The sequence below is a fragment of the Vanacampus margaritifer genome, chromosome 5, assembly GCF_051991255.1.
Source record: "Vanacampus margaritifer isolate UIUO_Vmar chromosome 5, RoL_Vmar_1.0, whole genome shotgun sequence".
NCBI classification, from domain to species: domain Eukaryota; kingdom Metazoa; phylum Chordata; class Actinopteri; order Syngnathiformes; family Syngnathidae; genus Vanacampus; species Vanacampus margaritifer.
This window is the reverse complement of record NC_135436.1, coordinates 18821741-18846237: the sequence shown is the minus strand read 5'-3', so window position 1 is coordinate 18846237 and position 24497 is coordinate 18821741. Positions and strand designations below refer to the sequence as shown.

Below are 24497 nucleotides of genomic sequence, written 5' to 3'. Positions count from 1 at the left end.
ATATGATTTACACTAATTAGCAGCACTTTTCACGTTTTCAATTTTCATGAGGCACTGCTGCAGGGATCGACATGTGCCACGAAAAATGTACAATTTGAGAGAAGTCTGTGCTTATTGAGGAACAACAAGCACAGGACATATCAGAAAATGACTGCTGGTTGGTGCAATATATTCCAAACACCGTGTGGCAATACAAGTAAGTACGCAACAAGTTTACAAAGTTAAGTTTCAATTGTGTATGGTAATTGTGTGTATTTATAGCAATTTTGTTTTTACATTGTGTCAGCATAGACGTGTACTCATAATCTAGGATCCGGTTTCCATTGTGCACAGCTAACACAGCAATAGGACGTAATAATGAGGGCTTGTTCACACCATTTATTTAACTAACAAGCGTTGTTTTTGTGCCGTGTAGCATCAGCTGCCTTAATTGGGCCGCTCGTAGCAACGTTCACATTTTATGGAAAATCCCCTGAATAAACACCTTCCAGCAAGCAAAAAATAAATAGGAAAAAGGCAGTATGCAAACACATATAGGATTTGTGTTAAAACTATGTATGCGATGTCTCCTATACTATAGCCTTGTAAGTGTGTGACTTGTATTTTCTCAACAAAGTGTTGAGTGAAGGCCCTCTATTAAAGAGGCTTTTTCAAGTGGCAGCTTTAAGTGGAAGAACGTAAATGAAAACACACACACGCAAATAAATGAAAAACATACACAAGCATTCACTTGCTGCTATCTAATGTATTTATTTTTCAAATTCAACTGAACCGAAAAAGCGGTAACTTAATCGATTTTTAAGTTAACGAGAAACACGACATGTCATGTTCCAATTAGTAATCCTAGTTTAGATTTTTTTTTTATTAATTAATTGATGTATTAACACATTTATTTATTTATTTATTTATTTATTTTTAAATACTTAGGAGACTGGCTTGTGGGCCGGATCCCAACAAAACTAAATGGCTTTTGTTTTGGTTTGAGTACTGTAAATATAAATACGCTTCGTATTGCATTCACTTGAAAAAAAAAAAAAGTCCTGTTTTCTTGACTAATTTTGGGGGGGAGCTTTGTTTTTTTGAGTATTTTTTTTCTGTCTTAAAAAAATAATCCTCTGTTTTTCAGAATATTTTTTTAAAGGGTTTTCCCTCATAAATTAACAAACCACAATACAGTATACACATTTACTCCTTTATTGAGAGCCAGTAAGTGAACATGACCATCTTATTGCATATGTGTGCGGGAAAGTGTCCGCTTCCGCTATTAGCGAGTCTACAACAAGTCACTTGAAGTTCAGAGGTAAAAAAAACAAAATTTACTCCAAAAAACAGAACACCAGCTCTGCTTTTTGGAATAATTTTTTTCCAGTTTTTTTTTTTTTAATATTTTTTTTCTCTGTTTTTCTGAGTAATTTTTCCTCCTGTTTTTCTGAATATTTTTTTTCAGACTGTTTTTTGTAATATTTTTTGACAGAAAAAAAAATTCAGTAAAACAGATAAAAATATTCAAAAAAACAGAAAATGAAAAAAAAAACCTCCCAAAAAATTTGTCAGAAAAACAGGAGTTGTTTTTTTTTTCAAGTGAATGCAAAACGCTTCCGTATGTAAATACTGTTTAACTTATAAACTTTTTTTTTAAACTGAAGACAACCAAGCCCAAACTGCATCATGTTTATGACAAATTTTGTACATTTTAACATAATAGAACAATAAGAGCCAGATTAAAATACATACTGTAAATATATACACTCTGTATACATGTTCAATTTGTTGCGTGACCATCATCGAAATTGATCTCAAATCATCTTTTCCCATTTAAATGAATGGAATTGCCATCAATCCATTCCAGCCAAAACAACAACAAAAAATTGTAATTTTAATTTTTTTTAGCACTTCATAATATTTAACAAAATTAAATCAAATTAAACAAAATTAAACACACTGTCACACTGCATCAATTGAATCGACTTTGCTCCTTCTAGTCTGCCCACTATGGCCACCTGGGGGCAATAAAAGACAAACTGATATAATGTTCATTGCAACTTCTCAGCTCATCAGTACTACACAAAATTAGTCATTCTTCTCAGAGAATAAATAATATATGCCTGTGAGTACTACTTTATTGTCAGTCTACATGTGTTGCTGGATCGTTTGTTTAATCTGTTGCTTTAAAGGTTGTAACGCCGCAACAAAGATGCAATTTAGGATTAGCATTAAGCTAACAGCATGAAAGGCTAAGCTATGTGGTTGTTTTAATTACTTGGAAATCCAATTACCAGTGTTGTTTTCCAATATTAATTGTACTTATTTTACACACTTTGAATTTTATGCCCTTTGAATGTATAGTTATATTCTTTGCACGTTTTCTTAACACTGCATGTGTCTCGTCCTTTAGATGCCTTACGTGTTGCAAATAAGCCACAGATATTCAAAGAAAAAGCTAAACACATTGAAGTTTGCTGATAAGGCCGAAATGACAAGATTTTGTATGACTTCAGGAGTGTTTGGTTTTCCACTGCAGTCCTATTTTTTTACTCATATTTTTGTTGTCCAGCCCTCTTAGAGAGGCACCATCCATCATAGAGTCATCTCAGGATTCAACATGGTTCTCCAAATCAATGGCTCATTGACTCCCCCAGCAGCAAACATGGACACACTTCTATCTCGTTGACAGCTACAAAAAAGAAACAGGAATACAAATTGGGCTCACTGTCTGGCTGAGAGGGCCAGTGAGCAGATCATTGACAATCATGACAGAAATCCATCTCTGAGGCTTGAATCTTCCTTTATGCTTGTGACACCCCTGGGTCCCCGCACGCCCCAAGCCCCCGAGTACATGTCAATATAGACATGCTCGTAATAGAAATCTTGTGTTACTGGCTTTGAATGTACAGGCGCTTCAGTAGCCATCATAATAATGGGAGAGGGATTGAGGCTGCGAGTGGCTTTGCTGTTTATTGATTGTAAATGTGCCCCAAAGCTTAAATTATATTTCGCTAAGTGGCACCCCGGAAATGCAGACTGGCCATTTTTTTTATTGTTTAAATACTGTACAGGGTGTACAACTTGATATGCAAATATAGAAAGAAATGAAAATGTTCGGTTTTTGGAGCTTGGGAACGGATCACAGGGAGTCATCGAGTTACGTCTTTTGGACTTTACGGCGCCCGTGCCTCGTCCGTAGCACCTTCTTTTCCGTTAATTTCCCACAGTAATCACGCCATTTCTTTTTTTTTTCCTGAGAGAGCTCAGTATTGTTCATTCTGTAATTTTACCGATTCGACATGTCATCATCATTGCTCTCTCTCTTTTTTTACTTTAATTTTTTTATTTTGTATGCGCGTGAGTATGTGCATGAGGTTGTCAGAAGACCCGAGGAAGGATCAAAGAAAAGAAAGGAAAGTGAAATCCAGCACCGACCAGACATTACCTACTACTCACCAGTCTTTCACCAACCCCAGAAACATCTAATCACGCCATTTCAAAGTTATTTAAAGTTGTGATGTTGTTACCTCCAGCAACGGGAGTCCATCAGCAGGTCGGCTCGCCATCTGGCTCGTCACATATCAGTGTTAAAGTTTGATTTAGCTCCGCTCTGCCGTCCATCAGCAATGAATGTCTGTGTGAAAACACGAAATATTGGTTTCAGCTCTTTTGGGCCGTGCAAATATATATTTTTAAATTACTGTACAAAGTATTTTGATGTAAATATCAACTTTAACTGGGAAATCCGACTTAAGTCGAAATTCGGATCACATCGCCAGCGTAGGAAAGGAACTCGGCCGTAACTTGAGGTTTCCATGTAATTGCATTTACATTATTTTTTATGGGAAAAAATGTTTCAGAGGCTGAACAAATCGGACTTTGAACACTTCACAGGAACAAATTATGTTCAAACGAGGTACCACTGTCATGTGATGTCTCTTAAATTTATTTTTGAAAAAATGCAACAAGATAAATGTTTCGACATGTCGTGTAGAATTTTGATGAGAAAAATGTTTTTTCCCCCTCCATTTTGGCATGAGGCTGTAACATGAAATGTGAATACTTTCTGGATGCTATCTATGGCCAATGTGATTTTAAGTTTGCACTTGTGTATCATCAGTTATTTTAATGGCTACCACATTTTGAAACATCATTAAACTTGGCAAAGCTGCAGAAAGTGGTAAGTTGGTGCTGAGCTGTCAATCCATCATGAAGAAGTATTGACGGTATTATGAGGCACATGTATTTAATGAGGGTCTTGCCATGTCTCACTAATCCCCAGTCTGTACGAAAGGTCAGCATGGATCCATATTTTTTTTGGAATCTTTTATAACCAGAGAGTTAAATTGAAACTTGCTAGAGAACAAACACCATATAGCGACACCCGTCGCTGTGGCGGGCCAGAGGGGACTATGCCCGCCCACCAAGATGCTCGATGCATTGGTATGAGGACAGAAACACAATTCATGTTCTTTTTAAATGATGACGAAACAAGCACAGGGAGAACACCAAAACCATACTCAGAAAGGTCGCAGCTCAGATTTGAACCCATGACCTCCAGATTGGTATTTCTTGTATTTATGAAAGACAATCTGAACTTCAATTATCAACCTGCAGCAAACCAAAAATGTTTTCTCCTTTATACTGTACGTCATCATTTTATCACCTGTACTGAACCTCAGCGTACAGCTTCTGCCTTGGGCAGGGTGCCTTTTCCGTGCAATACATAGTGTGTCCGCCATTTTGCATATAGTTATCGTATTAGCCTCAAAATCTGCTAATTTGTAAACTGTTGTTGGCCTAATATAAACAAAGGTACTTGGTCAATCTTTATCCCATAAATAATAATAATAATAATAATAATAATAATAATAATAATAATAATAATAATAATAATAATAGGGGTGTCAAAATTTGTGTGTTATTTTTTAGTTAATTTAAAGTCCCTTTACCGCCACGATTGTTTAAAACGTGATTCATGACCTTACTTGGAAAGCCTGTACAGTGGGAATTCCAGGTGCAACACAGCAGACACATCCACGTCAAAATTTAGCAGTAATAAATTTAAAAAATAATGCATATAGGGCTATTTGTGGAGACTGGGGTAAATTTGTATTTTACAATTTTAAAAATGTGCAGAATTTAATAAGTTACTTCATGATAAAGAGTAGATAGCTCTTAATATGAAAAGAAAAATGCATTGAGCTGTCACCAACGTCTTACAAATGCAATTATGCCATCTAGTGGCAGAAAATTTAGCTCAACACAATTCAATATCGCACTCGTTATGAATTATTATGAAATTAGTGTATCAATGACTAAAATATTTAGCCATATTTCTATTAGTTTAACATGTGTTTCCACTTTTATGCTAACAAGAGTATGAAAACTTTTTTTATTGTACATTTTATTGTACATTTAGAAGTAAAATTTGCGATTAATTGTGAGTTAACTATTGAAGTCATGCGATTAATTATGATTAAAAATTTTAATCGCCTGACACCCCTAAATAATAATAATAATACCAATAATAATAATAATAATAATAATAATAATAATAATAATAATAATACCCCCACCCAAGCATTTTGTGTGCCCCCATAATTCTGAGGTCTAGCGAAAAGGTCTGAATATTGGTCATGTTACTGTCCTTTACAAAGATTTCCTTGATCAACTCAAACTAACTTTTGTTGCTACTTGTAACCACATGCTACTAAAACTTTCCCTCGAATACTTCCAGCTAAACAACTGTCAACTGTCATTACGGCATAATCGACATTATTCTCTCCAATCCATTAATCAACTCAACAGTTTTATGCTCGTCCCTTACAATACATTGATAACACTAACCCTATTTTCGTAATTGTATTGTCATTTACAGGATGGAGCACAACTCCAAACTTTTCTGTCTCAGCCTAAGTTTGCATTCTAAAAGTCTAATCCTTTGAGTCAAAAACAAACACACATGCTTTTGAGTGTCATATTACCCAATCAGTGCTAACAGACTGAACACAAACTGTGTCCTTGGAGAAAACAAAACCTGCGTGCCTGAATCCAGACTGTCAGTTGAACGATGCCACAAATTAAAATGAAAGAAAAAGTGTGTGATGAAGCTTGAGCGAAGTTTCAGACCGCTGCCTTACCGCAGAGGTTATTTCACCATCAATGTCATGTCTTTGTACCCAGTCATCTGTCTAGCAGAATGATTGGACTCCACGCTAGCACCCGTCTTAACTCAAGCAAAGTTTAAAAAACATCAGTGCTTTCTCTTCCTATTAAAGTTCCTCCAGCAGTGTCTGGCCACACCATAACACCAAAAGATCAGTTGGTGCCTTATCTTCCTGGGGTGAAAGCCTTGAATTTGACAAGAGATAGAAGTCAGCGATGAGACTGCTGCAAGACTTGCTGGCAGGGGGTTGGAGTGGGTGGGAGTCCAGCTAACTAAGTAGATGGACACCTAAAAGACTTTGTCAGGATCCTTCTCAGGGGCCTTGTGGGATTTCAAATTGAAAATTCAGAGAAAAGAAAACAAGGCATGGGACCACCACGAGTACGCTTGTGTTCTGCAGATGAAGAAAGAAATCCCTGGACAAGTTCAACGGGGAAGAAACATGAGTGGGCAGCCAGAGGGAATTACGCCTACCAAATGTGTGTAATATGCATGTGAGAGCGTGTGTATGTGTGCTGATGTGTGTTTGTGTAGGCTGCCTAGTAGTCATAACTACCACAGCTCCTTTGCCAAAACTCTTTTTTTTTTTTCTCAGTTAACCAAAGTGAATATAAAATGAGAATAACCTTGACATAAATAATTCACACTGGATTATTCTCATCCAGGAGAACACACTGAAAAGAAAACATTTTTTTTGTGTGTGAATCTAACAAGTTGATGTCCAAATGAATTGGTTTATACTGCACCATTAAATATTTGTTGAAACACAGTTTGGGTGATGGTGTAAAAACAAAATAAAACAAATCTTAATAATCAAGGTGATTTCAATCCCTGCAATTCTTTTTTTTTTTTCAAGATCAACGAAGAGCACACATTTACACTATCACGTTAAATAGCTATACTGATAAGCATGCTAATATAACAAACATTGACTGTTTCATTGTTTGCACAAAAAAAAATACTTGACAACTGATAGTCCTCTATTTAAAGTTTGAAATATTTTTGTAAAATGATTAATTATTCTCAGTATTTTGTAAGTCTTTGACATGAGATGTCAAAACATCCAAGAAACATAAAATAACCTCTTAACATTGCAAATTTGTGTTAGATTAACACTGAGAGTGTTAAATCTAGCACTATAAAAGTGTTTATATGTGTCCACACCAATGAGTGAAAATCTTACACTTTTCAAAGTGTTACTTTTTTCACACTTACCCAGTATTACTCCAACACTGAATAGTGTTAAAAAAATCGACACTGGTAAACACTGTGTTGAAAGTACTCGACACTAGTCTCAGTGTTAAACATTTAATTCTGCCAAACTACACTTACAGTAACTCTGGTGTTTAAACACGTATGAGTGTATTGCACTAGTCAGTGTTAAAAATGTAACTCAAACTACACTTTAATCTCGTAAATGGCACTTCATTTATGTAGCGTTTTTCCTCCTTACAAGGCCCTCAAAGCATTTGACATTTTGATTACTGATGACACAGCATCAAGAATAACTGGGGGGTCAGTATCAGAATCACACCTGGGATTGAACCCACGCTCTCATGGTTGCCACCCCATCAACAACAACACCTGGATGCATAAAAAAAAAAAAATTAAAAATGGAAAGTTTGTCCTTCACCGGAAATGAGGGTGTTGTCAATTTAACACTAATAGGTAGTGCTATTCAGGTTACAACATTATTTCATTCATTCAAGCAAATTTACTCTGACAGTGTAACTTTTTATCGTAACAGTGTTACAATAACACTGCTTACTGCATATTTAATTGAACACTGGAAATTTAACACTGATCGATTTGCTGTGTTCTTGAAAATGAGAACTTTTTCTCAGACATATTATAATTTATGTTAAAAAAAAAAACGTGGTAACTAATAACTATCCATATTGTAGCTTTTTCCTTGTAACATTTGAATTTTATTTTCATAGTATAGGGTTTATATTTCTCTTTTTATATAAGCCTTTGCACACGCCTTTACATAATCTTGAATATTTCCCATTATTTATACAGTTGACCAAAACGATATCAGGGGCAAAGTCAACAATGTCCTGTCGGTGTAAGCGAATTAAAATGAAGGAGCTGTTGAGAGGGTGTGAATAGCAGGTTCACATAATTCCTTTATATTCATGCGCTGCTGTTGCCTGTGTTAACTATTCTGCATGACGGCAGACTGCAAACAACAGCGGTATTGGGTGCCCATATGTGATTCATGTATTCTGAAAGGCGTTATGTATAAATGTGCATGTGTGATGCAAGAAGCCTACATGACACTCGATGGTTTCGGGCATCTCGGCATGGTCGATTTTTTAACAAAGGATCAAACTTGAATGATGCATCAACTATCAACCTCTGACCTGATACCTCAAGCATCTTATGCATCATTAAAAGTCCATAGAGCAAGCACTCAAACTCACAAATAACCACTGAAAGTTGAAAGTTTGGAGAGCAAAGTGTAGGATACATTTAACTGTGACGTTCAAGAGGTGACATTCTCTATTAAGGAAATTTGACTTGCTTAGCTAATCTCTGGCATGACTGCGCAAAAAGGGGAAATAGCACAATCACAAAATTATTTATTATAAAATTCATTTGGCTGCGAGGCTGGCCAAATTTCCAGTGTGAAGGAACCACTTTCAAAAGGTTGCCGTCTTGCTGAAGCACTACAGTATGTCATCAAAGCTAAAATGTAAAATGCAGCATTGGCATGGCCAGGTTGTTGATGCGTTAAGCCTGGTGAGTGGTTGTTGTTCAATAGGGGGCACGACTCCCACTACTGTCAGTGGTCGCGTGTTCGTTTTCTTTCGGGTAGTGAGAATGTTGGTTATCCGAATGCAGGCTGGAGATCAATGAACAGTCACTTCGAAGCTTTTATTTCTACAAAATATTCCGGGCACAAGTGAGTTCCAGACAGTGGCTGCAGCCTCTCACAAGTGCCAAGATTACAGTGGATTTACAACATTCTTATACTATCTTGAAGGGCGGTACCACAAAGCCTCCAGCAAACAGCCCACCCGGAGTTCACCGGACATGAGGTACTTTAAAGACATCATACTAACACATTGACTTCAACCACAGACAAATGGTCTATTGTTGTGGAAATAGAGGAGGTCCTCCAGACATGCCGGCAGCAATCGCGACAGCACTCACAAAGACACATCCCCAGATAAAAGTTCTACTGAGGAAATAAGGAAATTAAAACAGTTATGACTAAATCTGGGCAGAAGACCCACATTACTTTTCTTGAAGACAAAACATGGAATAAAGTTGTTTCACACATCTCATTGACTCTCGTTGTGGTATCTATAGGTTCATTATTAACAGGGTTCCCTATGGCATCAAATAGTGGAGGAACACTTAATTGCACATGTACAATTAAAATGACAAATTTCACGTTTGTGTATAGTTTGAAGTGGCAAATCTTGCAAAACGTATACAGGTGCTAGTGTATTAACGCAACTTTACTGTATGATAAAGTTACTCAATTATCGGGTACATAATAACATTTGATATTTTTTCAAACTTGGCAAAAGTGCAACATAATTTAACCCAACAAAAGACAACACTGTTCCAACTCCAAGCTTCACAAGCATTTCAAAATCAATTTAGATGATAAACTGTACCGACATAATTTGAGGTTAGATTAAAAAAAAAAAATGTTACAACTAACATAGGTGTCATTGTTAGTCCACTACTAGGTCGCCATGGCAACAAGAGATGCATCATTTTTAATCCATACAGCAAACCATTGAAATAATCACTTTAAGGTCACACGGTGCATTGTAGTTACATTAAAATAATATGACCTTAATGTGTAACGCATCCAAATACCCTTGGCGAGACGCAATATGTCCAAAAATACAAAAGAGGCTAAGCATGTTTTCTTGATGGTCTGTAGCAGGTCTCATCAGGTGTGCATCCGGACAAGAATGAGATGTTGCCCTAAGGTGAGACATTCCTGCATTCTCCTACTCCCCATGCATTGGAAATATGGCGTGATGTCTGTCTGGGCTGCTACAAGCACTACAAGAGCTCGCTGTATTCCCGAAGGTACTTGACTGCCAAAATGCATTAACCAGTACAAAAGCAGAATTAATTAAATAAGAGGGTGACATGGCTTGGCGGGAAGACAGCACAGATTGATTAAAACTTTATCACCAGGCTCTGTAGAAAACTTTCCTAAACCATTACTTAGCATGGTATTAATGGTGGTGTGTGTTTTGTAAGGACAGTGGAGGAGGGGGACATAATAAAAAAAACAAATTATTCTGTTTTCAGAATTGTAGTTTTCCAATGAGCTGAGCAAATTGTACTCGTCTCTCTTACTGCCCCTCCAGGGCAAACATGCTAAATTCTTTATTTTCCTTTTTTTGGGGGGTGAATCTTTAGCTTGGATTAATTAGCCATCCAATGTCTTTTTTTGTGCATTCGGCTACTTTTTTATTTTTTATTTTTTTAAATATCACTATTAATTGTGTATATGTAAAATTAAAATAAAAGGAATAATAATAAATACTTGCTTTGCCACCACACTATAGGCTACTAGCAAAGTGCAACACTGCCACAATATCGAATACAGCAACTCATTTGCCCCCCAAAACATAAAAATGCGTTCTATTTTAAATATTACTGTTTCCAAAAACGTATTTATATGATTTAAAAAAATAATAATTATGCTTAAGTATACAAAAGTCTGTTTGATGCAGCCTCTGAACTGAAGAGAAAACATAAAGCAATGATAGTTATTACAAAAATGGCCAGCAGGTGGCAGCAGAGTATACGAGATCAATCAGGGCCATGTTGCAAAAAGGCTTCCCCCCCCCAGTGTTTTAAACAGATTTGTGAATAATGATGAAACTTAGCTATATTCTAATGCTAATTACTGTAAAACGGAAACGGATAGAAATATACTTTTTTCCAGATAAAAGAAGAGACTCTAATCTTTCTGTTGGTAAGTTCCATACACACACAATATTTTGTGGGCCTTGCAGAATCAGTCAAAATCCAATAAAACAGTCGAGAGAGAAGGGGATTGCGTCAGTGAAAATGGCTGGGAGTGAATGAGGTAATGACATCTTCTCACGGGTATTTACCATTATCAGGTATGAGTATGAGGCCGGTACCGGCCTTTTTTCAAGTCTGGCAGATACCAGTACTGGCCACCCTCTAGTGCAGGGGTGGCCAAGTTGGGTCCTCGACAGCCCCTATCCTGCCTGTCTAATGTCCAGCTCATCAGCACGCTTTGCAGAAGCCTGATAACGTTCCTGATCTTGAATCAGGTGTATTAGTGGAAAGAAACATGGAAAACAGGCTGGATAGTGGCTCTCGAGGACCCTACTTGGCCACCCCTGCTCTAGTGGATGTTTTACAATCAAGAACTAGAAATTGGACAAATTGAAAATTGCCATTTATTTTATGCTATATTGAGATTCATAGGTTTGCCTGTCATTGTTTTTTTTTTTGGGGGGGAGGGGGGGGATTCTACGTAGCAAATGTACTAGTGTTATTGGTACTTGGTATCGGATCGGTAAAAAGTGGTATCAAACATCCTTAGGTATTACTTTGTGTGAAGCTCTAACCGTGACTATGCTTTGTTTGTTTGTAACCAGGTAGCATTGTTACTCTAACTGTAATGTTAATTCGGGTTAATTAGTAGATTTGGTAGTATGTGTTTATTACCCTTCCAGCTTAGTCAATGTTATGTTATGCTGTTGAAGTTTTTTTTTTGTTTTTGTTATTTCATTAGTTTTTGTTTCTCACTTTGTTGAGCTCCTTTGTTTAAATACACTGTCAAATTGTTCTGCTTGTTTGAGTCTGCTTTGTGGTCCAATATTTGGCAGCACAGTCTCATAATGAACTGCTTCTTATCGAATAAAGTTTTTAACTAATGAGGCAAGCGTGGCAACCTTTGAACAAATTTGGTCTTTTTCTCTTCTTGTCAAGTTGTTTTAATGTCGAACAAAAACAAAAGGTTCAGAAGGTTCCCAGGGTCAGCAGCATCTCTTTTAAAGTTAACTGAAAATGAAAATAAAGTTTTCTGAGATTAAAATGGTTTTAGCTTGACCTTTTATTGGCCATCAGATTTTTCAAATGACAAATGTATATCTGGACAATGAAGATTGTATTTGAATATTTTATTTACATTGTTGACTTAATTGTTCTGTGGTGTAAATGCTAACGTGAACTCTTCAGTCCAGTATGTACGAGGCCTCTTGCAAAAAGTTTTCTAGAATAGCTTCCAGCACACCACTGATCCTACTAAGGAAAATCGGTTTAGACAATGGATGGATGCAATGTTTGGCCTTCAGTGAAACTACAGTCACATTGCTGCATTCATTCATTTTTCTATTCATTACAGGCAACAATACAATAACTGATATGTACTCAAGTACACTTAATTGATTTTTGTGTGTGTGTCTGTCCGTGTGTACATGCGTGCGTGTGTGTGAGGAGCCGAGCGGGAGGCTAATTATCCGCACACAATGAGGCAGGCATTCCTCAGGACAAAGGGAGCAGGGAAAGCAACATACTGTAGATTACAAGGTCGGACAGGGGGAGATGAAGCAAGTTGGCGTGCGTGCGCAAACACACACACACAAACACGCACACCTAATATGCACATCAGACACCCGCTATTTCCTCCTCTTGCAGTTTTGTCAAATCCGACTCCGCCCCGCTGACTCACGGCCGCCTGCGCTCCCAAATCCCTCACTATTCCCAAATTGCTTGTCAAAAGGACGAAATTAGAAAATAAAACTGTGCAGCTGACAAACAAGATTACATGCTGTTTGCACCTGGCTCTGGCAATTAAAGCTCTGATGACAAGCGAGGATGGCCTCCTAATGTGGTGTCTCAAGGCTCATAAACCTTTTCGTGACAACACTGCGGCCCACATGCCATTGTAGCAACACTGGCAGCCGCGTCGTCTGCCATTCGTTGGCCCTTTGTGCTGTCACATTGTGTTGAGAGCACGTCTGGGGAGGCTCATTGAGACATACTAATTAAGACTAAGGTAACGAGTGGCCCTCTACTGATTTGGATGAAGGCTTTTTGAAGAATCCGTTTAGTTGATGATTTTTTGCATACAAATAAACTATTGATTTGGTATAAAGTATCCTTGTATTATTTACTCAACTGCATTAGTTGGGGTGGGAGGGTTGGAGGGTATGTGAACAAACATTTACATATATATATATATATATATATACATCCATCCATTTTCTTAGCTGCTTATTCCTCACTAAGTTCGCGGGGGGCGCTGGAGCCTATCCCAGCTGGCTTCGGGCAGTAGGCGGGGGCACACCCTGAACTGGTTGCCAGCCAATCACAGGGCACACAGAGACGAACAACCATTCATACTCACAATCACACCTAGGGACAATTTTTAGAGTGTTCAATTAACCTGCCATGCATGTCTTTGGAATGTGGGAGGAAACCGGAGTACCTGGAGAAAACCCACACAGGCACGGGGAGAACATGCAAACTCCACCCAGGATATAATATAATTAGGTGTCCCACTACATAAGTACAAATTACAGGTGTGTTTTAGTCGACAAAAAATATAAATATCTCATATTTAGTAGCTTCTGAACACGCTAATACGGCACTCTGTGGGTTCTGTACAAAGTGTGCTGCCGTCTATTCAAAGTACTAATGAGCATCTTTCTCTGCTCGAGGGAATTTTCCGACAGCAGACATACAAATAAGTCTGTTTAAAAAGAACCACTTACACAAACTCTCTTATTCTCTCTTATTTGTGCCAGAAAAATAAAATTGACCCTTTGTGGATACAGGCACCGCATCATTATTTTAAAGGTTTGCTGACATGAGACTTAAGAATGTATATTTTGCCTTAAAAGCCCCCTGCCATATCATTATTAGAACATTGACTACGAGCCTATTATTCAGCAGTATTTTATTTTATTATTTTTTTAAAGTTTGCATGTCAGAAACTTCATAGGAAAAGTATACATTTGTTGTTTATTTGCACTGAAAGATTAAGTTTAGATAAACAAACCCCTCTCATTCTTCAATCTTGCAGATTCTGTCAAGAGGAAAATATAGGAGAGGGGAATCTCAGAGAATTTGACTAAAAAAAAGTACTGACCACATAACCAAACTGATATTTCACACTTGTCTCTCTCTTAAAAACAAATATGTTGACAATAAGATGTTAAACATACAATTCCGATTTATGTTACATTTGTGGAATAAGAGATATGAAGCATAATCCAGCCATTTTTATCCTTCTTAGGGGGCGGCCATTTTACCACTTGCTGTTGACTGAAGATGAAATCAATGTTGCTCAGGTCTCAGGTAACAACCAATCACAGCTCAGCTTCAGAAAACAGGTGAGCTGCGATTGGTCAAGTCAACCTTAAACATTTCTTAAACATTTTTTTGACACTAATATGTTATACTTTAGCCTATGTGACCTCACTAGTCTAATATATGCTATTCTGATTAATAGCTCACCTGTTTTCTAAAGCTGAGCTGTGATTGGTTGTTGAGCAACATTGACGTCATCTTCAGTCAACAGCAAGTGGTAAAATGGCTGCCCACTAATATGGATGAAAACGAGTGGATTTTGCTGCTTAACTCACATACAGTATAACATATTAGAAATGTTTAAGGTTGACTTCCACTTTTCCACTTCTGTGTTGATGCAATCCACTACTTTATCTTGGCTTGGTAGTTCCTGGTGACTTCCTGTCTTTTGTGTGGAAGAACGCTGAAGCGCCACGGGCTTCATCATGACAGATGGAGCCAGCTTTGCGACTCCCAGAGACTGACAAGCCCCTTCTGGCCCCTCCTGATTGAGCGTCTAAACACCGGTCGACTCAAGCGAGCTTTTTTCCGCATGCGCGGCGTTGTTGTCTCAAGCCGCTCCCATGCGGCTCACTCGCAGTGATGGCAATGTCACATTCTGACAGCGTGTCATTTGCAGCCGGCACTGATGCCGTTGAGGTTTGATGTGTGGCGTTTTTATGAAAGTAGTCAAGACAGGCGAAGGTATAAATGCAGATAAGAGTTAGTTCAGGTCCTATTAAACGAATACTATCAAGATATTTAGGAATACAGCATGCGTTAGTTTCCACTTGCTTAAGTTTTGTATCACCGTCTGTAAAAAAGTTTGTTTGATGTGTTTGTTTTGCTGCATTTACAAACGGTGGCATTTGCTTTTGTGAAAACACACTAACGTTATGTCGAATACTGTTGTTTTAATGTGTAGGTATATTTTCTTATTTTCTATATATGTATATTTTCTATATTTTCTATATTTTCTTCTTAGCAATAAAATTTAAGAAGTGTTTGTGTACCTTTTAAGTAGGGACCTCAGTGTTTTAATGGTTTAAGTTGTAATAGTTTAAAATGGTTACTTATTACTTCGCTGTAAAGCTGATAACTTTTGAAAATAAAAATAAAGTTGATAACTTTAGAAAATGTTTTTTCCATTACTTCATCTGTTAATTATTTTTTTTAAATCTGAATTTGAATCAGAGATTGTGTCCAACTTTGGGTGAGTGAGATTTACTGTATAATGTAGAACAGGGGTCACAAAACATTTTGAAAGTGAAAGCAACTTTTTGTGTACTAATAGATGATATACACTTCTGAAATAAGAAATTTGCTCAAATGAACTTCAATCACTTGTCATTAATAGTTCATGATAATTATCTACATTAATGATATTCATCTACGTGGAGACACCGATCATGTTGATGATTTGACAAAGTAGAGGAAACAGATAAATATCAATGTACAAAACTATTTCCAGAACTCTCTGCAAGTGTTTACATTTTCAATTGATCATTTCCATAACATTACTCGGAAATCACAATGTACCCTCACCGGTGAGTTTAAAAAAAACAACTTTTTTTTTTAAAGAACAGGTCCGTGGGATAATCATGAGGTCCTTATGAGATACTGCATGTTTTAGAAATTTTCCTTTTCCAACACACCTGATTCAAATGAGCAGGATCATTATCAAGCTTCTGCAGAGTTTTTTTTTTATTGAGCTGATCATTTGATCAGGTGTGTTGGAGGAGGGAAACTTTTAAAACATGCAGGATACAGCAGTTGGTGTTAAACTAATTTGGAATGCAAGCAGTATCGGTGCTTCTGATTCAATCTGAACCACTTTTTTTTGTCTAAAGAGGGCCAACATGATATCAGTTGTTGGATGCTGAGTTACATCAATGCCGATCTGCTCTATGAGAAACTCTTCTGGTCAATATAATCCTACTGAATAGAACCCACTGAAATTTCTTTGGTCCTTCCTCGGGTCTCCTGACGGCCTCACGACTCTGGCTGGAAGGGTTCGGTTTAGGTGAGCGGTATGAGATTTTTTAATAGGTTTTAGGTGAACTAATGAATACACACACACTCGCACATACACATACTCACCCACATACAAAAAAATATATATATATATATATATAAAAAGAGAGCAATGATGATGACATGTCAAATCGGTAAAATTACCAAATGAACAGTACTGAGCTCTCCAGAAAAAAGAAGAAAAAAAAAAGAAAAAAAAAAGAACCCACTGAAATATAAGACTCCTCAAAAATACATAACAAATACCAATGATTTTAAATATCATGCTGCTGGTTAAGGCCCTTGGTTCAAACAATCAATCAATGAAGGGAACGGTTCCAAAACAGGAGAGTCAAATAAATCTGTTTTCTCACATTAAAAAAAAGTATGACATGTATTTTTACATAGTGTAACACCTTTTGTCAGATTTTGTAATTTATGCTGTAATTGATGTCATAACCGTTTTTTTTTTTTTTTTTTTCTGGAGAGCTCACTATTGTTCATTCGGTAATTTTACCGATTTGACATGTCATCATCATTGCTCTCTTTTTTTAATTTTATTTAATTTTGTATGTGGGTGAGTAGGTGTATGTGCGTGCATGTGAGTGTGTGTGTATTCATTAGTTCACCTAAAACCTATTAAAAAATCCCATACCGTTCACCTAAACCGAACACTTCCAGCCAGAGTCGTGAGGCCGTCAGGAGACCCGAGGAAGGACCAAAGAAAAGAAAGGAAAGTGAAATTGATGTCATAACCTGACAGTTGATGTTTTGTTGCTAGTTTAAGCAAGTATGAACAGTTTTGATTGAAATGGAAAGTATCTCAATTATATTGTGTGTTGAAACATAAAAAAAAATAGTCTCTTTATATCGCATATCCCATCAGTGTGCGTATTCACCACCATATATTTATTATTCACGAGAATGCAATTCTGAAGGTACAAAACAAATCTATTCGAACCGAGCAAGTTGAAGGTTGCCCAGTATCATTGTTTTTTCGCTCAAACAATATTAAAGTATCTCCAAAATAGATGCACTCTGCCGTTCAACCTCTGGGCAATTATCTGGCACAGTAATTGACAGATGAAGGAGCAAAGAAAAATGAAATCAATATTCACATATGCGCTCTCAGTGTATTTCAAAACTGCTTTGAAAGATGCAGAGATGCCTTCACTGTGTACGCAGAGAACTGCAAGGGTGGATTTAAATCGGTATTTGGAGAATTTATTTCGTATTTTACGCTTGCATGATTTTTTTTTTCTCTCCCCAATGCACACGGTGAAAATCTTAACTGTAAACAGATGTCCAAGGTGAATAACTGAGATGTGCAGAGAAGTGAAATTGAACTTGAAATACAGAATCATCATGTTAAGTAGATACAGTATTATATGTTTAATAGCTTTTTTGTTTGTGATCTTAATTCATCCATAACTCAACTGGCCACCAATTGTAATTTTTTTTTAAAAATAACAACGAGAAGGCAAATAATAGTGACCATTCATTATTGCTTGATTGATGATTTAAAATCATTCAAAGTGTTTTCCATTGTGATATTTTGATCGCCTTATTGAAATATGTCTAAAGAAAAAACAATTCTATGCAAGACAATGGCTATTAAAACATGATTTACTATATTTTATAACTTTCTTGAATTTACTCAACTAGATAAGAACGTACCTAATCAATTTGCTGGGATATGTACATAACTGTTTTTTGCCAATGTATTTTGTACATCTGCTTACTTTTTGTAATCCTGCAAACACACAAACACAAGAAAGAGAAATGAGGGTGCAGGTGGAGGATTTAAATAACCTGTCAGAAATTAAAACCACTCAAAAATGAGGATTTATAAGACAAGTATGTGATTCTTTATCTAAGTTTGTATCATTCTTGCTATGGTAGATAGCTTCTGCCATTAAGACAGAATTTAACATAAGAACATGAGAACCATTCTCTACTAATTGACCTTTGACATCGGCTTCTTCTGCCATTTTGGACCAGGCTCTTGTTTTCTCTTGCTCTTTTTCACACTCTTGCATACTATCCTGCACATGACAAAAACCTAACTTAAGGACCAATTCATTATTATAACAATTTGTTGAGCAGCTTTCTAAAGGTGGGGATACGCACACTTTACAACTGTACATAAAAGGAGTAAACAGTAAAATTTTACTTTAGTTCAAATCAAGGACATTGTATCAAGTGTTTTTGGGTCCCCTGAAAGGCGCTACTGTAAAAAACAACAATATTGTTCATCTAAAAGTTCTTATTCTATAGGGGTGTTAGAAAAAATCGATTCGGCAATATATCGCGATATTACAGTGCGCAATTCTCGAATCGATTCGATATGCGTCCGAATCGATTTTTAAACATTATTTTTTTAGGGTTAGGATTCACACATTAAGCATGGAAGAATGTTATATTAATGGAACATTAAACCTTAATATTTTATTTCAGTGCTGTTCAAACATGAAACAGACTGCAACCTGTTTGTTAAATGCAGTGGCTCAGTTAGAAGCCTGAATTTTCAGATAAAAAAATAGATTTTCACACAAATCTTGCAGTGTACATGTACAAGTTTACTGATTAGTATTCTCTCAATTTAAAAAAAAATCAACAACAAAAAATCGCAATAATCAATTTATAGATTCGCATCGGGAATAATTGAATCGAATCGTGACCTATGAATCGTGATAAGAATCGAATCGCCAGATACTAGGCAATTCACACCCCTATTATTCTATGTTGAATTTGTTTTTTTTGGGCAAAACATCTTTTTTTCTGCAATGACTTCAGCAGGTCCTAGACATCATGTTCTGCACATTGTACACACAAGCAGACGTTGTAAGCAAAGCATTATTGCACACAGTGAACTCAGCCCCTCTAAAGTATCCTTCTTCTACATGCCTACTTCCACTCACTGTAATTACTGTAAAGGGCATGTCTTGCAGAACGGAGCTTTAAGGACCTTTTATTTTATAGAAGATCAAGGCGATTAAAAGAACTTTGTAGAAAAAAAAAAGGGTGTGCAAGAAAATCAACTGTTCTTATCACCACAATTTGTTTGACATACAGTATTGTGCACTGGAAGCATTTTAGTTAAATAAGAGTGTTCTTCTGCGATAGTTGGGACAGTTGTTAAAGTACAAGAGGTTGTGCAGATACTGTATATTTGACATTGAGTATGCATACATTTTTTATCAAATTCCCAGTAGTGATTTACCCCAAGTAGGTTAAAAAAAGCAGAAAGAACAAAGACACATATACATAAATAAACAGAAAGCCAGCAGGCACACAATGTCTATCTATCATATGAAGCTAACTGGTTTTTGATGTCGGGTAGGTCCAATTATTAATACACTTTTGAGACTCATTTTGGAGTATGTTTGCAGGACAAAAAAATGGGGGCGGTGATACGATTAATACAAACACTTGTGAGACTCATTTGGGAGTATGATGGCAAAACAAAACGATAACAAGGTTTATGTGTCGGAAATACCTTCATTCTTTAAAAAACTAACAAATCGTTAGCCTAATAGAATAATTGCCTAAGTATGTTTTAACTTACTGTCTTAATATTAAGAAAAGATCATCACCTTCCTTTCTTTTCTTTGGTCCTTCCTCGGGTCTCCTGATGGCCTCACGACTCTGGCTGGAAGTGTTCGGTTTAGGTGAACGGTATGGGATTTTTTAATAGGTTTTAGGTGAACTAATGAATACACACACACACACATGCACGCACACACATACAAAAAAAAAAAAAGAGAGCAATGATGATGACATGTCAAATCGGTAAAATTACCAAATGAACAATACTGAGCTCTCCAGAAAAAAAAGAAAAAAAAGAAAAGATCATGGATAATCAATAAAGTTTGAATCAGGGCAACTAGACTCTTCCCGTGAGTTGAATTTGCTGTCTTTTTTCTCAATGTTGCCCAAAAATGTTCCAAAATCGACTTGTGCAACTGCGCTTTTAGACAAAATGGTGGACTAGGTAGAGAGTTTGTATCTGCGTGCTAGAATTCCCTCATTGTTACAGCCTCAACGAGTAAAATATTCAGAAGCTGCTGCATGTAAATGCCATAACCTTTTGGTTCCAATAACCAGGATGTGTTTTATATCCCTGTTGTATAACTCAACAATCTAAATCTTTTATCAGTCAGGGTAGTGCTTTTTAAATTGCAGAATGCTAATTACAGTGGCTGTCTGTGCTTTGTTCCTTGATATTCCATCCGTCTGATTGTTGATCTTTAAGACAAGCAGGGCCAAAGCCAGGACAATGGGCCCTATTTCAAGTCTAGCACAAAGGTGGAAATTTCCCTTTTTCTTTAAATTCTGCAAAATTACCAACACCTGGTCTAACCTGCCTCCACACAGATTTACGCAGTTTGTCGTGCCGGATTTGCAAGGGTTATAAAAATAGAGCCCTAAATGATATTGTTTAAGTTTGGGGACTGAACACTTCTAAAGTTAAGTAGGTAAGTAAGCTTTATTTGTACTGTACAGCGCTTTTCACAGACACAAAGGGCTTTACGGGGTTTAAAAACATACACACACAATCACACACCAGTGGTCGGCTGCTGCCAGGACAACTGGGAGCAAATCGGTGTCCAGTGTCTTGCTCAAGGACATTCCCACATGGTCACCAGTAGTGAGGATCGAACCTACAACCTCACGGATGGGAGACACCCACTCTGAGCCAAAGAAAAAGTTATATCAATGCACATCGGTTATTTTTCACGTCATGCTTTTCTGTTTCTCGACTTTTAGTGTTGCTTTCGTTGCTACAAACTGCCGTGCTATGAATTTTGAGAAGTCTTGTGAGATGAGGCGTCATTACCTGCAAAATGTGTCAGAGAGCTTTTCTGCGAATACATTCTCCTTCCTCCTCCAGATTTATCTATTTTTCTTACAACACCAAAAATGCACAGGTTTTAATAAACAATAGCTGTAAATATGGAACGTTTTATTATGACTGAATATGGAACATTTTATTATGAGTGAAAGCAGCTTGTTTCTTTTGTGTCTCATGTTATTCTTTTAATATTTTCTACTTGTGAGTATTATGTTGCACTTTCAAATCAAATCTCTTTTATTCTCATACTTCTATTTATGTCTGTGATTTTGGTGATTTGAAAGAGAATTTAGTGTGTCATTCATTCAGGGATGTATTGTTATGCTTTAATATCTTCCTGGATCCACAGTGTTGTTCACCAGAGCTTACCTTCTCACTTTGTATTTTCCGCATGCTGCAATTCCTTCTTAATGCTGGAAATCCAGCTGCAGCTAATTGTTTCAGCTTCCAGGCAGATTCCAAAGCAAGTGCGGTATTACTGCCAAGGACTGTAGCCAGAGTACATCCCCCCCTAACTCCCACCCCCCAAATGCTTACAGATAGAGATGCAGATATTGTTAAGTCCCTCAGGTATAAAACAAAGGGGAGATTCACTAGTTATTTTTGTAGACGTAAGATGAAAGATCCCTATTTGTGTAATTTTTTGCAAAGACTTTTCCTTAGGGTTTTTTTCAGCTTTCCCCTAAAAGTGTGAAGTGTAATTTACTCTTATGCCATCTGATTACAATAAACATGCATTTTAGACATTAAACCAAACAAACACAACATTTACTCTACATCTTAAATTTGTTTATCACCAGACTATTGAGGCATGTAAACAGTTTCTAAAATTGATTAAAGTGGGAAGTCTTAATGCGTTTTTGTAAAGAAGTTACATTATGGGAGGATATGGAGTAAAATGTAGCCTTGTCGTCACAAATCCAATGAAACCACCACAAAGTGGATCATCAAACTTCAGCCTAGAGTGTCCTGGTGCTCGTATGGACACCTTATGTTTAAACATGTTGTTTGTTATGGGCAATCTGTGATGACCACATAATTCCCTTTTTTTTTTTCCTGGAGAGCTCAGTATTGTTCATTCGGTAATTTTACCGATTTGACATGTCATCATTGCTCTCTTTTTTAAATTTTTTAAATTTTTATTTTTGTATGTACTGTAGGTGAGTATGTGTATGTGCGAGTGTGTGTGTGTATTTATTAGTTCACCTAAAACCTATTAAAAAATCCCATACCGTTCACCTAAACCGAACACTTCCAGTCAGAGTCATGAGGCCGTCAGGAGACCCGAGGAAGGACCAAAGAAAAGTGAAATCCAGCACCGACCAGACACCACCCACCAGGCCACCAACCAGAGTCCTTCACCATCCCCAGAGACATCTAAATTCCAACAAATCAGGGGCACATAATTCCAATAACTAAGCACTGCTGAGTTCTGGCCGTTACTCCCAATCACCTGATTGCCCACACCTGTTTAGCACCTCTCACAGGCAGCAAACTGCAGAATGGAAGAGACTTCAACCCTTCTCTGGTACCAGATCCTGATCTGTATGGCAAGGCAAGCCCCATTTTGTTAACATTACACATAGCTCAGGCTCCTACCTTGCCAGAGAAGTGACATTCCATGTCACCAGAGCTAGCTTCACCAGAGCTAGCTTCTGTAGCCGGGGATTGGACCGCCAAGGTGACATGACCTACTTGGCTCCTGCCACGGGTAGTGGGTCCTTAGGAAGGGCAACACACATCATCACTTCCGGCTTGCCCAGTCGGGCCCCATGAGGTACAAGCCTGGTTAGCATGCACTCGTAATAAAGCCCCGCCTCCAAGCCAATGAAAACTTGTATCTTTTTATGGTCATCTTTATTGGGGACTTTTGAGTCATGCTTTGTGGTGGTCGTCCACTTAGGAACTGTTTGCAGTGTATGACAGCGATGTGAAAAACGCTTATGTCCATTTTTGTCATTTTTTTTTACATTTTTAGGTTTTGGGATGGAACTGAATGCAGACATCCCCCCAAAAGTGTTCCTAATATTAGGACAACAGAATGACACATTTATTTAAGGTCATGGACATTTGGATAGTTCCTCTAAAAATGCCAAATACGAGTTACTTTCAATGCCCTGTATTGTCTGTATTTGCACTTTTCAAAGCAAAAGGTGAAGCGAAAAACGAGTGCTGCTAATTCTCTAAGTCTTTGCTGGTCCTGGAGGAGTTCTGTCACATTTATGCCTAAGAAGAGAAGTGCTCCCACAGCTCCCTCTCCTGGGTTTTTAACTCCATCCCTCTCTTTGAAGATCCCTTCTTTTTTGCAACATCTGCTCTTTTCTTCCTCCCCCAGCCCACTGCTACATCGCCCCCATGCTTTTTTTTCCTTTTTTTTTCACTTTGATTGCATGTATCTCTCATTGGAGTCCTCTGGCTAATTGCATCATTCTAATGGGCTTTTTCATGATCATACTCTGTGCTAAGTTGATGTCTCACGCAGCTTATTAATTGCAATTACTTTTAGAATAGGGCAGAAAAGTAAAGTGGAAAGTGCTGATGAGGATTGCTTCTGTGTAGAAATAGCATTGTTTGGCATCTTGGCATCTGGACCGTGAGGGAGAAAGGAAATGAAGCGTTGAGCCAAAAAGTTTACGTCATCCCTGCCTACCCCTTTTATCTTAAATTACCTGCATTAATACAGTACCGACAATGTCGACCGCAGTCAGGACTAGTAGTTTCAAAACAATCATTCATATTAAATAGTGCAAAACTTGAGGTGAGTGTGTTTTACATTTTACCATCCTAATCCAAATACAAGTACGCTATATAGAGAAATTAAGCACAATACTTACTTGTATAATGGATAGAAACCTGCAGAGCAATGCTGTCTCCTAGTAGCCTTTTATAGGTAGTGCTGAAATGAATACAAGTAGTGTAAGTAGTCCTCGATCCTCACCCAAAAATTATTTTACGTCATCAAAACTTTCTCTACGTCTCGTTTCATTTTTTTTTATGTGGCTATGTGCATAGCTGGGCAAAACCGTGTTGCATTTATATTTTCAAAATAAAATAATTTAGAAATTACAAAAACAAAGGATGACCTACTTCATTTGCAAAGGCCTGCTCAGCTTGCAATGATACGGAGCCCCTAAGGTGACATGGTGGTGGTGGTAGTGG

General features: G+C 37.3%; 1 long non-coding RNA gene across 1 annotated transcript; it reads right to left on the bottom strand.

Annotated features, from left to right (window-relative positions):
- Window positions 1-2204: 2204 nt before the first annotated feature.
- Window positions 2205-23084, bottom strand: LOC144052197 (uncharacterized). The gene is made up of 3 exons (XR_013294177.1): window positions 22938-23084; window positions 3513-3619; window positions 2205-2674 (listed from the first exon to the last, which is right to left on the bottom strand). It is a non-coding gene; the product is annotated as an uncharacterized LOC144052197 (long non-coding RNA).
- Window positions 23085-24497: the final 1413 nt, after the last annotated feature.